Source organism: Phocoena phocoena, chromosome 9 (assembly GCF_963924675.1).
Source record: "Phocoena phocoena chromosome 9, mPhoPho1.1, whole genome shotgun sequence".
Taxonomy (NCBI): Eukaryota; Metazoa; Chordata; class Mammalia; order Artiodactyla; family Phocoenidae; genus Phocoena; species Phocoena phocoena.
Genome location: NC_089227.1, coordinates 76146778 through 76164164, shown reverse-complemented (window position 1 = coordinate 76164164; position 17387 = coordinate 76146778). Strand labels below are relative to the sequence as shown.

Genomic DNA, 17387 nt, shown 5'->3' with positions numbered 1-17387 from the left:
AAGGATCTTAACTGATTATTGGTCATATTTCTTCCTTTTCCCTCAAGCTGTTCCTCTTTCATTTCCTGTCTCTGACACCATCATTACACAAATCACTCAAGCTAAAGACCTGGGAGTCACTCTTGATTGTTTTTCTCTGTAACCCTTTATATCTAATTAGTCACCAAGTCTGATCTCTTACATTTATTCATTTCTGTCCAACACTATTAAGATTGAGTTAGTTCAAGCCTTTAGCATCTCAAAAAACTGCCCTATAACCAGTTTTCTTCCCCTAATCTCCTTCTCCTCCTATGCATCCTCTACTCTCCTACTAAAGTCAGCCTTTGAAAAAGCAAATTTTGATGATGCAATATGGAGAAACAGAGGTTCTGCGTCACACATACTGACCTCAATTCCTCCTCTGCCACTTCTCAGCTGAGTGACCTTGGCAAATTACTCAAGCCCTCTCTGTTATACTTTTGCCTTTGTAAAAGACAAAATTAGTAAAAGTATTTATCACATATGGTTGCAAAGACAGAATGAGATAATTCAGTGTCATCTAGATGAATTCATAGAGAGTGTTATCACATAGCCTGACATCTAGCGAGTTAGTAATAAATGTTAAGGACTATTATTTTGTCAATTCCCTCCTTAAGATCCTCCCAATTTTATTGTAAACATTATCCGACATGTCTTTCTCACTTCTAGACTATGATCTCCTTGAAGTTAGAAACTTTACCCTATCTTCACTTTATCCCAGGGCATAGCACAGCGTTTGAAACATAGTTGATGCTTAATAATTATCAGTTAATGACTGCAAAGTGTTCTCTGAATTATCCACAAGTGTAGACTTTGAATTTTTTGTCTTATGTCTCAATTCTTGAAGATTCTACCTAATTACCAGATGAAAATATATTGTAATATATAAACACATACAAGCTAAGTTATATACTAGGATTGACCTGCTGACATATTGTCCTCAATTGGCAAAATCCTAAGCCATTTTTAAAACACGTCTTCTAAAAACTTGTAAAAGCAAGTCTTAACATGTCCATTGATGGGCTTGAGGAAGGGTAGGGTGGGTCTATAAAACTCATTAAATTATATGTAATTTTTAGAGAATATCATGTATGCATGTTGGAGGGAAGAATGCATTTTGCTTTCTTCACCTTCTCAAATGAGGTCTGTCATCCAGACAAGGTGAATAAACACTGATATAAAAGATGACAGAGAATATGGTACCAGGAGTTGGCTGGGTTCATGGCAGACAGGTGGAGATATATTTTTCAGCATGAAACTTTTTGGAATATGTCAGATCATACAATGAAGACAACTACCTACCAAGGGTATATTTATCTAAACTTTGAAAATAAAAGTCATGAAATCCACAACCCTGAATGCAAATACCTGACCTCTAACCAATAAATAAGATCATTAAATCACAGTGTCAATGTTGCTACATGCTTCTTCACGGTCTACCTTGTGTTTGTTGCCAACACTGCAGGCGGCTTAGAGAGAGTCTGTGATAATCATAATCTTGGATTTTGTTTGTTTGTGTGTGTGTGTATGTGTATATACATCCTCCCAATTTTTTAGGTGATCCAATTTAAACTAATGAGTAAATTTTTAAAAGTACACATATGATACATAATGTATATAACATGATATGTACTATGAATATACATTAAAAACACATGTAACACAAAATGTAAACTGTAATATGCAATATAAAATAAAGTTTATATGATATGTAATGTATAACACAGAAAAATGTTTTCTACAAAATTATGGCTTTTCCATCATAGTAGAATAATTTGCATATTTGCAGCTAATTCACAAGATTTTTATATAAAATATAATTTGAAGCCATTACTCTCTAAAATAATGAAAAGCCATTTTTTAAAATAACTACATTTAAATATCTTTACAACAACATTTACTAGGGATATACCAGTTTAAGATAGATTTTTCTTTGATTCATTTTGGCGGTGTTACAAATTTATGTCATTTAACAGTTAAATACACAGAGTAGACCTGGGTGTATATTGCTTAAACCAGTATTTGTCAAAATATAAGTATGACTGGGACCACAATTTAGGACTTGACAATTAATTTTACTTGCAGTATATGTTAAAAAGGTGTTCAGCTACAGGCTATCATGTGAATAGAAATCTGTCCCTAAGTTGAAATTTCCTAAGGAGTTGAGGTAAGAAATAACATGGACATATTATAAGCATAAACATTCTGAAGTCAAACACACTGATTAAAAATTCACAGGATTCTCTCTAAATTATCTAATAAAATAGTCATCATGCTGAAATAATCATTATCAACTTTTCTACCTTTATTATCTGTTCTTGTCTGCTTCAGAAAAATTAGAAAATTAAATGCAAAATCTTTCCATTACTGCACTGTTAAAGCTGTAAATTTAAAAACAAATCAGACTTTCACCAATGGACAGATCATCCAAAATGAAAATAAATAAGGAAACACAAGCTTTAAATGATATATTAAACAAGATGGACTTAGTTGATATTTATAGGACATTCCATCCAAAAACAACAGAATACACATTCTTCTCAAGTGCTCATGGAACATTCTCCAGGATAAATCATATATTGGGTCACAAATCAAGCCTTGGTAAATTTAAGAAAATTGAAATCGTATCAAGTATCTTTTCCGACCACAACGCTGTGAGACTAGATATCAATTACAGGAAAAAATCTCTAAGAAATATAAACACATGGAGGCTAAACAACACATTACTTAATAACCAAGAGATCACTGAGGAAATCAAAAAATACCTAGAAACAAATGACAATGAAAACATGACGACCCAAAACCTATGGGATGTAGCAAAAGCAGTTCTAAGAGGGAAGTATATAGCAATACAATCCTACCTTAAGAAACAAGAAACATCCCAAATAAACAACCTAACCTTACACCTAAAGCAATTAGAGAAAGAAGAACAAAAAAACCCCAAAGTTAGCAGAAGGAAAGAAATCATAAAGATCAGATCAGAAATACATGAAAAAGAAATGAAGGAAACGATAGCAAAGATAAATAAAACTAAAAGCTGGTTCTTTGAGAAGATAAACAAAATTGATAAACCATTAGCCAGACTTATCAAGGAAAAAAGGGAGAAGACTCAAATCAATAGAATTAGAAATGAAAAAGGAGAAGTAACAACTTACACTGCAGAAATACAAAGGATTATGAGAGATTACTACAAGCAACTGTATGCCAATAAAATGGACAACCTGGAAGAAATGGACAAATTCTTAGAAATGCACAACCTTCCGAGACTGAACCAGGAAGAAATAGAATATATGAACAGACCAATCACAAGCACTGAAATTGAAACTGTGATTAAAAATCTTCCAACAAACAAAAGCCCAGGACCAGATGGCTTCACAGGCGAATTCTACCAAACAAACAACTATCCTTCTTAAACTCTTCCAAAATATAGCAGATGGAGGAACACTCCCAAACTCATTCTACGAGGCCACCATCATCCTGATACCAAAACCAGACAAAGATGTCACAAAGAAAGAAAACTATAGGCCAGTATCACTGATAAACATAGATGTGAAAATCCTCAACAAAATACTAGCAAACAGAATCCAACAGCACATTAAAAGGATCATACACTATGATCAAGTGGGGTTTTTATCCCAGGAAAGCAAGGATTCTTCAATATATGCAAATCAATCAACATGATACACCATATTAACAAATTGAAGGAGAAAAACCATATGATCATCTCAATAGATGCAGAGAAAGCTTTTGACAAAATTCAACACCCATTTATGATAAAAAAAAAAAAACCCTTCAGAAAGTGGGCATAGAGGGAACTTTCCTCAACATAATAAAGGCCATATATGACAAACCCACAGCCAACATCCTTCTGAATGGTGAAAAAGTGAAACCCTTTCCACTAAGATCAGGAACAAGACAAGGTTGCCCACTCTCAGCACTATTATTCAAAATAGTTTGGAAGTTTTAGCCACAGCAATCAGAGAAGAAAAAGAAATAAAAGGAATCCAAATCAGAAAAGAAGAAGTAAAGCTGTCACTGTTTGCAGATGACATGATACCATACATAGAGAATCTTAAAGATGCTACCAGAAAACTAGTAGAGCTAATCAATGAATTTGGTAAAGTAGCAGGATACAAAATTAATGCACAGAAATCTCTTGCATTCCTAAACACCAATGATGAAAAATCTGAAAGTGAAATTAAGAAAATACTCCCATTTACCACTGCAACAAAAAGAATAAAATATCTAGGAATAAACCTACCTAAGGAGACAAAAGACCTGTATGCAGAAAATTATAAGACACTGATGAAAGAAATTAAAGATGATACAAACAGATGGAGAGATATACCATGTTCTTGGATTGGAAGAATCAACATTGTGAATATGACTCTACTACTCAAAGCAATCTACAGATTCAGTGCAATCCCTATCAAACTACCACTGGCATTTTTCACAGAACTAGAACAAAAAATTTCACAATTTGTATGGAAACACAAAAGACCCCGAATAGCCAAAGCAATCTTGAGAAAGAAAAACGGAGTTGGAGGAATCAGGCTCCCTCACTTCAGACTATACTACAAATCTACAGTAATCAAGACAGTATGGTGCTGGCACAGAAACAGAAATATAGATCAATGGAACACGATAGAAAGCCCAGAGATAAACCCACACACATTTGGTCACCTTATCTTTGATAAAGGAGGCAAGAATATACAATGGAGAAAAGACAGCCTCTTCAATAAGTGGTGCTGGGAAAACTGGACAGCTACATGTAAAAGAATGAAATTAGAACACTCCCTAACACCGCACACAAAAATAAACTCAAAATGGATTAAAGACCTAACTGTAAAGCCAGACACCATAAAACTCTTAGAGGAAAACACAGGCAGAACACTCTATGACATAAGTCACAGCATGATCCTTTTTGACCCACCTCCTGGAGAAATGGAAATAAAAACAAAAATAAACAAATGGGACCTAAGGAAACTTAAAAGCTTTTGCACAGCAAAAGAAACCATAAACAAGACGGAAATACAACCCTCAGAATGGGAGAAAATATTTGCAAACGAAGCAACTGACAAAGGATTAATCTCCAAAATTTATAAGCAGTACATACAGCTCAATATCAAAAAATCAAAAAACCCAGGCCAAAAATGGGCAGAAGACCTAAATAGACATTTCTCCAAAGAAGATATACAGATTGCCAACAAACACATGAAAGGATGCTCAACATCACTAATCATTAGGGAAATGCAAATCAAAACTACAATGAGGTATCATCTCACACCGGTCAGAATGGTCATCATCAGAAAATCTACAAACAAGGGCTTCCCTGGTGGTGCAGTGGTTAAGAGTCCGCCTGCCAATGCAGGGGACATGGGTTTATGCCCCTGTCCGGGAAGATCCCACATGCCGTGGAGCGGCTGGGCCCGTGAACCATAGCCGCTGAGCCTGCGCGTCTGGAGCCTGTGCTCCTCAACGGGAGAGGCCACAACAGTGAGAGGCCCGCGTACCGCAAAAAAAAAAAAAAAAAAATCTAGAAACAATAAATGCTGGAGAGGGTATGGAGAAAAGAGAACTCTCTTGCACTGTTGGTGGGAATGGAAATTAATACAGCCACTATAGAGAACGGTATGGATGTTCCTTAAAAAAACTAAAAATAGAACTACCATAGACACAGCAATCCCACTACTGGGCATATACCCTGAGAAAACCATAATTCAAAAACAGTCATGTACCAAAATGTTCATTGCAGCTCTATTTACAACAGCCAGGACATGGAAGCAACCGAAGTGTCCATCAACAGATGAATGGATAAAGACGTGGCACATATATACAATGGAATATTACTCAGCCATAAAAGGGAAGGAAACTGAGTTATTTGTAGTGAGGTGGATGGACCTAGAGACTGTCATTCAGAGTTAAGTAAGTCAGAAAGAGAAAAACAAATACTGTATGCTAACACATATATATGGAATCTAAAAAAAAAAAGTGGCCATGAAGAACCTAGGGGCAAGACGGGAATAAAGACACAGACCTACTAGAGAATGGACTTGAGGATAGGGGCAGGGGGAAGGGTAGGCTGTGACAAAGTGAGAGTGGCTTGGACATATATACACTACCAAACGTAAAATAGATAACTAGTGGGAAGCAGCCACATAGCACAGGGAGGGAGATCAGCTCGGTGCTTTGTGACCACCTAGAGGGGTGGGATAGAGAGGGTGGGAGGGAGGGAGATGCAAGAGCAAAGATATATGGGGACATATGTATATGTATAACTGATTCACTTTGTTATAAAGCAGAAACTAACACACCATTGTAAAGCAATTATACTCCAATAAAGATGTAAAAAAAAGATAAAAACAAATCAGAGAATATGAAAGTTAAGATCCTCTTAGTAACATTAACTTGTCCGACATTGATTATATATAATTCCACTATTGCTGGTTAGTGTTCTAAGTGTACACTTTATTATAAGGCATAAGAAATGTAAAGAAATTAATGCTGTTATTAAAACTTTGACTTTTCACTCCCTTGAGTTATGAAGGTTGAAATCTGCAATCTTAACATTGTATTAGCATGAGATTCTGCAATCTAATGAAATAAACTGGTTGAGAAAATGGACTATGCTCACTCAGTGAAAATGCTGTCTGTTTTCTTGAATGGAACACTTAGAGCACCTCATATAATGGTAACAGATGAAAACTTTAATAACTTAGTAGTTTTTATAAACACTGATAAAGTTACCTCATAAAACGATATTATTGTATATACCTCCAAAATCTGTAAAATAATGTTATATGAAGTTATCAAAATTCTTATCCATTAAATAATGGAGACAAATTCACATACAGTATAGTGTTATCTACCTGTCAAATATATAATTAATTCAATTACTGTTATTGCATTTGTAAAGGAACTAAAAAAGCACTTGTAGAAGGAATAATAAATAACATTAAGATCCCATTGTTCTTATGAAGTCTGTAAAGAACTACAGACTAAAAGGAATGAAAGATAGAAAAACAAACATAAATGATAAGTAAACTTTAAAATAAAAAAAATAATGAAATAAAATTAAACCCCCCAAGAGGGCCAGAGTTTTTGCAGGGTTTGTTCAGTGATACATAAAGTGTATAGAACAGTATCTGGGCTATAATAGCTGCACAGAAACATTTGTTGAATAAATTAACTTGGATGGTATCTTCAATAATACAGAAGTTCAAAAGCTCCTCATTATAGGTAGTAAGAGTCCTTGAGAAAGGTTTAACAGCAGGGCAAATTTGAGTAACCAGCATAGCAACTATGCACTCCAAAAAAAAAAAAAAGACCAGCAAAGTCAAGTATTTCCACAATGAAAATCCATCCAAGGATATTATCTGAGACTAGTGGCTGCACTTCAGGCTATTTTACTCATAGTTACCTCATGGGGATAAACATCGAAGGTAGGTGCATTAAATTCAGAAAGACACTATTAAAATGATCACATTCCCTTGGAAAGCATCATGTGTGTGGGGTGGGGGAGTAGCTCATACATGATATGGTGATGGTGGTGTCGGTGATGATGGTGGTGATGATGATGGTCTCATATTTCTCACATCACTTGAGATGTTCATCTAATTAATCCCTGAGAAGCATCAGGAGAGCGTGGTGAGTCTTCCTTAGGTGGATGCAAAAGGACAAAATTAAATATCTTAAGAGGATTGAGAAAGAGGTAATGGCAAGTAGTATAAGCCTCCCATAAATGGGAGACATGGTGAGATGTTAAGAGTGGAATGATACCCATTCTAGAGTGGGTCAATTAAAATTATTCTTTGGAACCTGTAGCACAAATATATATGTCAACTTGTTTATTCACATATTCAACAAATATTTATTGAGTATTTGGTATATTATTATGGGCCCTCTAGGAAGGCGACACATGTTCAAGTCCTGTGATATGCCGATATGCCAGTGATATGCCAATGAGTAACGCATAGCATCTGCCTTCTAAGGATATTATAATAAACTACAGGAATTAAGAAGCAACAGTTAAAACACATAAAGTTAGAAATATACAATCTTATATTTCTAAAAAAGTACAGATATGATTAATCCCTAAATAAATTAAATACCTTTAATAATGGCTTAAATACCTTATTAAATACCTTGGCTTAAATACCTTATTAATACCTTATTAAATACCTTTAATAATGGCTAAAGCACATCTATTAAGGTGCAGCAAGATAGGACCCTTTCACTTTGGTCTTTCATATTCTTTGTTAGAAAGAATGCTGGATCCAGGAGACTGCATTTACTCACAATGAGCTTGTGAGGTATGTTTTGATCAGGTTTTATGGAGGATAGAGCAGGCTGGCTGCTCTGATCTCTGTTTATATCAGAGGAACTATGTCTCAGCTACCTTGCATGTACAAAAATGGTTAGTGCTAAATTCCTGACTCAGATAAGACCTGACCTTTATCTCGCAAGATATATATTATCTTTGTCAAGGCACATGAGCCCACTTTGTTTGGTTCTAAATTGATAGCCTTTTCAATTTTTAATATCATTTGAACAACAAAATAATCATTAGAGGCTTTAGTAACATAATCAGCAATGGCTTCTTAAAGTTCGATTCAGAAAGACCTCCAAGAGCTGCCAGCATCCCCAGAAGCCATGCCTCTGTTAGCCCTTTTAGGGAGGTGTCTTAGTCTGTTAAGGCTGCTATAACAAAATACCACAGACTGGGTGGCTTATTACAACAAAAATTTATTTCTCACAGTTCACTCGTTATCTGGTGAGAGCCTGCCTTCTGGTTCAGAGATGGCACCTTCTAGATGTAACCTCACGTGGTGGAAGGGGCAAACTAGTTCTCTGGGGTATCTTTTTATAAGGGCTCTACCATCAAGACCTAATCACCTTCCAAATGCCCCACCTCCTTATACCAATCCCCTTGAGAGTTAGGATTCCAACAAAGGAATTCTGTGAAGGGACACAAACATTCGGTCCATAACAGGAGGAAAACTGTGGCCAGACTCATCTGTAACAATCACTTCATTCTGTAGAATGGTGGTTTGCAGGACACCTAAGAGAAATCTTCACCATATTTGAAATCAAAGACACAGCATTATAGTGTTCAATAATTTCCTATTTATCTTCATCTAGAAAATGTACTTTTTAGTGTCCAACATGAGAGCTTCCTTCTTGAGCTTACTCAGCTCCTTAATGCAGTTGCTGCTGAGTTTGCAAATCCACATAAGTGAAGGGCCCAGATGCAGAAGTTAAAAAGCTGGGTAAGAATGAGGCCTCTTTGTTTTCAACTGTATATACACAGCCCAAAACCTGTTAGGACTACTTGAGTATTTTAAGGGCTGGAAGACCCTGATAATAAGTTTAAGAACTATTTACTGGAAGACTAAAAAAAGGCTTGGAAAATCTTCAAAGCAACAGATCATATAGATGCTAGTTAACATTTTTGAGTTTACACCCTCTTAGAAACAACTTATTCAAAACAATGTAAAGATCTGGACTTAACTACTTGGGTAAATGTCGCTCATACTACAGTTTCAATGAAAAATAGTTATGGGACACTGAAGGCCACAAACATATTTCATCCAGTTTTATTGCCTCACATTTCCCCATTGAACTATGTCTTTGAGGGAAAGAACTATGTGGGAAATAACCTCTCATATCCTCCTCTTTTCCAGAGCAGAGCAAAAATAGCACTTAGCATGTACAACAGAAATGACAGCTCTTATTAATAATGCTCATATCAGTCAGTGAAATATCTAAAAGAAGTTTCTCTCACATTTTCATCAAGACAGTGTGCTAGATTACATAAGAGAGAGACCAGTCAGGCAGGAGCAGTATAAAGAAATTTAGAAAGAGAAAGACAGAAACAGAGAAGAAGAGAGATTGAGAAAGAGAGATGAGAAAAAGAGAGATAAAGGCAGAAAATTCTGAAGAAACTACTTACTTTCATAATAAATATACATTTTTCTCATATTTGGAAAAGTTAAAATTTTACAGTTGAAATTGTCTTTTCATTTTTATTAGATATGGCATGGGACAACATAGTCTGTTCTGGGTTTATGGACTTGAAAGCCATAATCTCAGCCTTGTCAAGATAAGCATTAACAACTAATATTTTAAAATAGAATTAATTAGTGACTCACACTCTCATTTTCCTTCCAGGACAAAGACTCTTCTTCCCTATTCCACTAACATCTCAGCTACTGGATTTCCTCTGATTTTTTTCAAAAAACATTTTGAGTGACACAATCAACAGAGTGAAAAGGCAACCTAAAGAATGGTGGAAAATATTTGCAAATCATATATCTAAAAGCTGTTAATATTTAGAATATATAGAGAACTAAAACCAACAACAAAACCCCTAAATAACTCAATTAAAAAATGGGCAAAGAACTTGAATAGACATTTTTTTCACCGAATATTATAAATATGAAAACATGGAGCATATGAAAACATGCTCAACATCACTAATTGTTGGAAAAATGCAAATCAAAACCACAATGAGATACCACTTATACCCGTCAGGATGGCTACGATCAGAAAAACATAAAATAATCAATGTTAGGGAGAATGTGGAGGAATTGGAACTCTTCTGCACTGCTGGTGGAAATGTAAAATGGTGCAGCCACTATGGAAAACAGTATAGTGATTCTTCAAAAAATTAAAAATAGAATTACCATATATTCAGCAATTCCATTTCTGGGTGTATATCCAAATGAACTGAAAGTAGGGTCTCTAAGAGATATCTGTACACGTATGTTCATAGCAGCAATATTCATAACAGTTAAAAGGTAGAAATGTCCATGGATGTATGAATGGTTATATAAAATGTGGTATATACATACAATAGAATATTATTCAGCCTTTAAAGGAAGGACATTCTGACCACATGGCTGAACTTTGAAGACATCATGCTAAGAGAAATAAGCCAATTAAAAAATATTTTATGGGTCTTCCCTGGTGGCACAGTGGTTGAGAGTCCGCCCGCCGAAGCAGGGGACACAGGTTCGTGCCCCGGTCCGGGAAGATCCAACATGCCGCGGAGCGGCTGGGCCCGTGAGCCATGGCCGCTGAGCCTGCGCGTCTGGAGCCTGTGCTCCGCAACGGGAGAGGCCACAACAGTGAGAAGCCCGCGTACCGACAAAAAAAAAAAAAAAATTGTATGATTCCACTTACACAAGAGACCTAGAATAGTCAAATTCATAGAAAGTAGCATGGTGGTTACTACGGAACGGAGGAGAGGAAAACTGGGAGTTGTTGTTGTTTAAATTTTTTAAATTTAATTAATTTTTTTATAGAGCAGGTTCTTATTAGTTATCTGTTTTATACATATTAGTGTATATACATCAATCCCAATCTCCCAATTCATCCCACCACCACCACCCCCCTGCCACTTTCCCCTACTGGTGTCCATAAGTTTGTTCTCTATATGTGTCTCTATTTCTGCCCTGCAAACTGGTTCATCTGTACAATTTTTCTAGATTCCACATATACGTGTTAAAATACATTTGTTTTTCTCTTTCTGACTTACATCACTCTGTATGACAGTCTCTAGATCCATCCACATCTCTACAAATGACCCAATTTCATTCCTTTTTATGGCTGAGTAATATTCCATTGTATATATGTACCACATCTTCTTTACACCCATTCGTCTATCGATGGGCATTTAGGGGGAGTTATTTAATAGATATAGAGTTTGTTTTGCAAGATGAAAAGGTTCTGGAGATTGGCTGCACAATAATTTAAATATATTTAACAATACTGAATTACACACTTAAAAATGGTTATGATAAATTTAATGTAATATGTATTCTACCACAATTAAAAATAATCCAGACTTTAGTAAAAAAAAATTTGTAAGGTCTCAATCTTACAACTTATGTGGCAGAAAAGCATACTGCCAGGTGAAAAATATATATGACCAATTATGTTCAAATAGGGTCGAAGGGATCAATCAAATGCTCATTCCTCAAATTTTAGTACTTTTCATCCAGCCAGTTATCCTGTTTTAAGCACCTGAACTATACTGTTTTGGTCCTCCAAAGATTCTCTCAGAAATATCTGCATAAAATTATGCATTTTTTAAGAGAAAGTTCTGCTCATTTCTCTTTTAATCTTTGATCTATTCATACTTTAAGATCAATTCAACATTTCTTACCCTGTGGGGGGTCTTCTCTCTATCATTGTGCTGAACACTCTTTCCTGTGGGCTACCATTATGGCTTACAAGTAACTCATTTATTGAATTGACTGCCCAATTACCTTTTTCCTATCTGTGAGCTCCTTAAGGGTAAGCATGCTTCCTCTTCATCTATGTGTCCCAAGAACTCAGCAGAGAGCCAGGCAAGAAATAAAAGTTTAGTATTTATTTATGGCATAATGGTGAAGCTAACTCTTGTAAAACCATCTTATTAAATAATTGAGAAATTAGTTCCTCTTAGAGATCAGAACTATGGGGGGATAAAAGCCCACTTGCTCCTTCTTACTAAATATTATTTTACCAAAAAATAAAATATAATTTTGTTTTTCTTTTTGATTTGAATATCAAGAAACTAAATGCCAAAAGTTTGTCCTAAATAAAAGTTTACCCCTAGCATTAGTAACCTAATATGAGTAATCTGGTATTATTACACCAATACCCCATCCTGTCTTATCCTTGCATCCATGCTACTGTAACATTATCTTGTTATAAACTATCTCAAGTCTATTTCGGAAGGAAGTGAGATATGATTAAAATATGTAAAATATGCAATATAAAGCTAAATATGAAGGTGCTGCTTCAAAGTTGTCTTTAGTTTCTTTCCTTTGTTCCGTGAATAATGTCTCCCACATTTCCGTAGAATCCTAAACAGCTGCGCTCTCATTACTGCAATATCTGTTCTTATATGCTTTATCTTGTCTGGTTCAGTTCTGAGTAGGCGGTATAGTCTGTTCTCCATAATTTGTTTTCTAATGTATATCCACTTGTGTGTCACATTAGTTATTCTATTTTTCCTTAATCTGCAGCTAAATTAAGCTATTTTTCAAAGTAATACGACAACCTAGTGAAGACCCTTTCTATGGAAGATATGCACACTTTAGTTGGTATAATTAAGACAACAGAAAATATGATTTCCTTCGATAACAATCTTAAACTGTAGAATTTAGGAGATCTATATCTAGATTTAGATTTAGGATAAACTGTGATGCTTTAGAAAAGTCTTTTGACTCCTTAGGACTCGATTACCTCAAAAGTTCTTTCCAAGTCTAAAATTATGGATCTATCAGTAATGTCTAGAATGATAGTTGAGGTTCTAAGCCCTTGCCTGGAAATAAGCATAAGCACTCACCAGTGTATACAATGCTTTCTATAAAAAGAAGCTACTCTGAATATCATGTTAAAATACTTCTTTATTCAGATTAACATAAAATAAAAGATTCGAACTGTAGAATGCCAGATTATGCTTGCATTTGCTATGAACTTCTTAAGTAAGTATATTGTCAACATTATACGACTTTCAATACAACATAGTTGCAAATATGGCTTCTCAATAATCACACAATTTCTCATCTTGGTATCCAGTACGGACATTAGTCTGGTCCAACTTACATATCCAATCAATATATGAGGATATCTTATGCCTTAGTAATTAAAGCCAATTCCCCCACAGACTAATTTCATCGCTGAAATATACTGCAAGTTTATTCCTACTCTCACTGTTATTTGCTCCTTGAAAAACATATCAGACCCTTTCCTGACAAACCAAATACCCTGAGTTTTGCAAGGCCTACCTGGATCGTTCATATCTTCTGTGAAGCATTATCGGGCTATCTGGTACTCAGACAGCTTAAAATGACCTATCCATTTTCTACATTTTTGTAGTACCACAGAATTCATACCTAACTTCTAATTTAACACCTAGTAATACATCAACTCCAGAACAGAGGAGCTAGTTCATCCATAAGCACATATCCTCCTTCTTGCCACACGTTTAGACTGCATTGCCCAACCTCTTTGCATCTGGGTGAACCTTATGACTAGTTCTGGCCAATGCCATGTGGGCAAATACGACGTTCAACTACTCTGATGCCTGGCCTATGAAACTTTTAAAATCTTTCATGCACTTTTCTCCTTTGTACTTTTCTTCTGGCTGTACACAGAGGATTCAATAAGGACTATAAGCTTCTAGGTGATCACAAAGGTCCTAAGTACCTCCATGAATGAAGGGATGGAATGAAGCTCCTCTCTCTGCCCCAATATACAACTTTATATGGTACCCTTGTTTTTCTCGGGTCGTTTTTTACTTCCCTCATTGACCATAAATGACTGAGAATATATCTCAATGCTTTTTGGAATTCTGTATATAAGCAAATACAATTATTTAATAACATTCATTCAACATAAGCTTTTTTTTTTTTTTTTTTGCGGTATGCGGGCCTCTCACTGCTGTGGCCTCTCGCGTTGTGGAGCACAGGCTCTGGACGCGCAGGCTCAGTGGCCATGGCTCACGGGCCCAGCCGCTCCGCGGCATGTGGGATCTTTCCGGACCGGGGCACGAACCCGTGTCCCCTGCATCGGCAGGCGGACTCTCAACCACTGCGCCACCAGGGAAGCCCAACATGAGCATATTTTAATAGAAAATGCATAATGTCTTTAGATTTATACTCTCATCGTTCAATAATATGCATTCCATATTCATAAAATATTCTAAATATTTAATTATTTTTAAAAATTGCATACTATTCAATGATCATGCTAATCATATATCTGTATAATTTTAAAAAGTAAAACAAAAAATTAACGCTTTAGTATTCACTATGAAAGAGAATAATGGCCAGATTTTCTTCTGATTGGTGTTCTCTGTAGGTGCTATAATAAGTAATATAAAGCTAGAAATTGAAAAAAGAAAATCTGTAAGAGTCCATGAACACATTCTCAAGTCACTGAAATAACACACAGTTGGTGTATGAATGAGTTCATGAATCATTTATCAGCGGTGACAGAAATAGAAATTATTTCCCTCAGAAATCTATCTTTGTTACAGTACCCTGTAAATATGTTCAATATTTGAATCTCTACTTTTAGGGGGAACTAACATTAATTGAAGGCTTATTCTGTGCCAGGTGCTTTACATAAATCATTGTACTTACCCCTCACAACAACTCCCTGAGGTAGTTATTTTTATCCCCATTGCAGAGATGAAATACTTTAATGAAGAAAGAACGCAGCTCACAAATGGCAGAGCCCTGACTGGAACCCACACCTGCCTTATTCTTTCATACTTTTTCTCTCTAACACAGAATTCTCTCTAGCATCTCTCATCTAGGTACTTTTTCATGACACTTTGTGTCTAAAGTACTTTATTTCTCTATTCTAAATATCAACATAAAAGTTCAACCAGTTATAATTATTTAGTGAGTGTCAACACTATGCTAGACAGAATAAAGTTTTAAAACTCATGTAAGAGTTTGCCGTTTATGAAAGGTCACATTGAAAGATGTCCACTTCCATTATAGATGATCCTTTCTATACCATTTTTCTCCTCTCCTCCCTGTAAATCCTGTTTTTTAATCTCCTGTCACCATTTTATACTGCTCATTTTCTTCATTGTTGAAGTCACTTAATAACCTTGCAATTAACTCTTCCAAGTTTCCCAACTATTTTAGCTCTGGCCTAACGGTCACTCTTTCCAACATGACTCTTTTTTTCTTTTTTCCTTTTTTTTTTTTTTTTTTAGGCAAGTCAGCTGACAGCTTTACTGCATTGGGGAAGTGGATAGATCGCTCAGGAGCTCTTCGTGGGGCGAGTCCGCTTTCTCTTCGCCATCACAGGCTTCTGGCTGCGCAGGCCTGCCGGATGGCGGCCACGCGCAAACCCGGGCGGTACTTGTTCTTTCGGATCACGTGCCGGATGCTGCCGAGGGCGGCCCGGGCATTCTTGTTGATGGTGGTCCGCATGTTGGAAGTGGCTGCCTTTCGCTGACTGGATCTCCGCTTTATGACCACCACGACCCCTTTGCCGTCTGCCGCCAGCTCCACGCCCACAGTCCGGCGGTGAATGAACCTGTTGTACCGGAAGGAGCTGCAGGCCTTCAGGTTATTGGGCTCGGTGCTATACGTCTGCTTGTTCCTCTTGATCAAGAAGCTGGAGCAGTTCAGCATGATCATCCACTGCAGATGCGCTGACATGGCAGCAGCTCCTCTCGTGGCGGCGGCCGGATACGCTCCAACATGACTCTTGATTTAATTGACAACTTCAATATATACATATATGATCCTTCCTGACATGTGGCCTCATGATTGCTTAATCTTCTTCCCTCTAAATATCTTGTCTTCCCTATTATCTCAGCCAATTAACTGCCTGGCCATTTCTAGACCTATTCATTGTTAGTAATGCCCATACTTTCACAATTCTGTTTCATGCAGCCTCAGTTCTCCGACCATCATCTCCTCTTTCCAGCTCATTTGCTGCAGTATCTCAACCTTAACAGTCATATGCCCGCTGGGACCTTCAATCTATTGAAGGACACACATCTCAGTCCATCAACTCCCTTCACTAGGCAAAATTACAATTCGGCTTGGATTTAAATCTCTTCAACACCTACACTTGTACAGTTAAATATGCATGTAGAAACACACAGCAACTCTGAATGATCTCACTTCAAAAATTCAATTTGAAAAAGTGTTGGAGGACTCTGAAGGTTGCCCACAATCATACTATATTTCCCTAGTACATGTACTTTCCACTCTCCTTGAGGATGATTTCATACCTTCTCCTTTCTTCTTAAATTTCTAACACCTCCATACTAATACTCCCAGTTGATGGCTTTGCTTTGTCTCCACTGAGAAAACGGAAGCAACTAGAAGGAATCTCCAGAAACTCTCACAGCGACATGTATTCACCCACAATTGAACCCGTATACTTTGCTTTCTCTCAAGTTTCTGGATAATGATTATTTACTCCTCTCTAAAACCTTCCCTTGTGCACTAAATACAATTTCCATCACCTATCCAAGAACTGCACAATGGAATTGATTCCCTTTTCTCTGTATTATTAATTTATTATTATGTAGTAGAGAAAATCACCACCAGCAAAAATGTTATTTTTCTCCCATTTTAAAAGAATCATCTTTTAAACCCCGTTTCACCTACCAGCTACAACTGATTATCTTCTCCCTTCTGCAGCAAAATATCTTCAGATATTTGACTATACCCAGTAATATCAATTCCATTTCTCCTAATGCTCCTTAATCCTCTCCAGTCAGATTTGCCCCCTGATCATTACACCAAAACTATTCATGTCAAGATCACCAATTACCTCCAAATTGCTAAATCCAATGGTCACTTTTCAGTTCTTATCAACATCAAGTATATTGTCCT

At 36.3% G+C, this 17387-nt stretch overlaps 1 protein-coding gene and 1 pseudogene across 1 annotated transcript in view; both read right to left on the bottom strand.

The window, feature by feature from the left end:
* Nucleotides 1–17387, bottom strand: part of KCND2 (potassium voltage-gated channel subfamily D member 2) — a 462369-nt gene that overhangs the window by 375740 nt on the left and 69242 nt on the right. The gene's annotated exons all lie outside the window — the stretch shown is intronic.
* On the bottom strand, nt 15834–16196 carry LOC136128350 (large ribosomal subunit protein eL28 pseudogene; annotated as a pseudogene).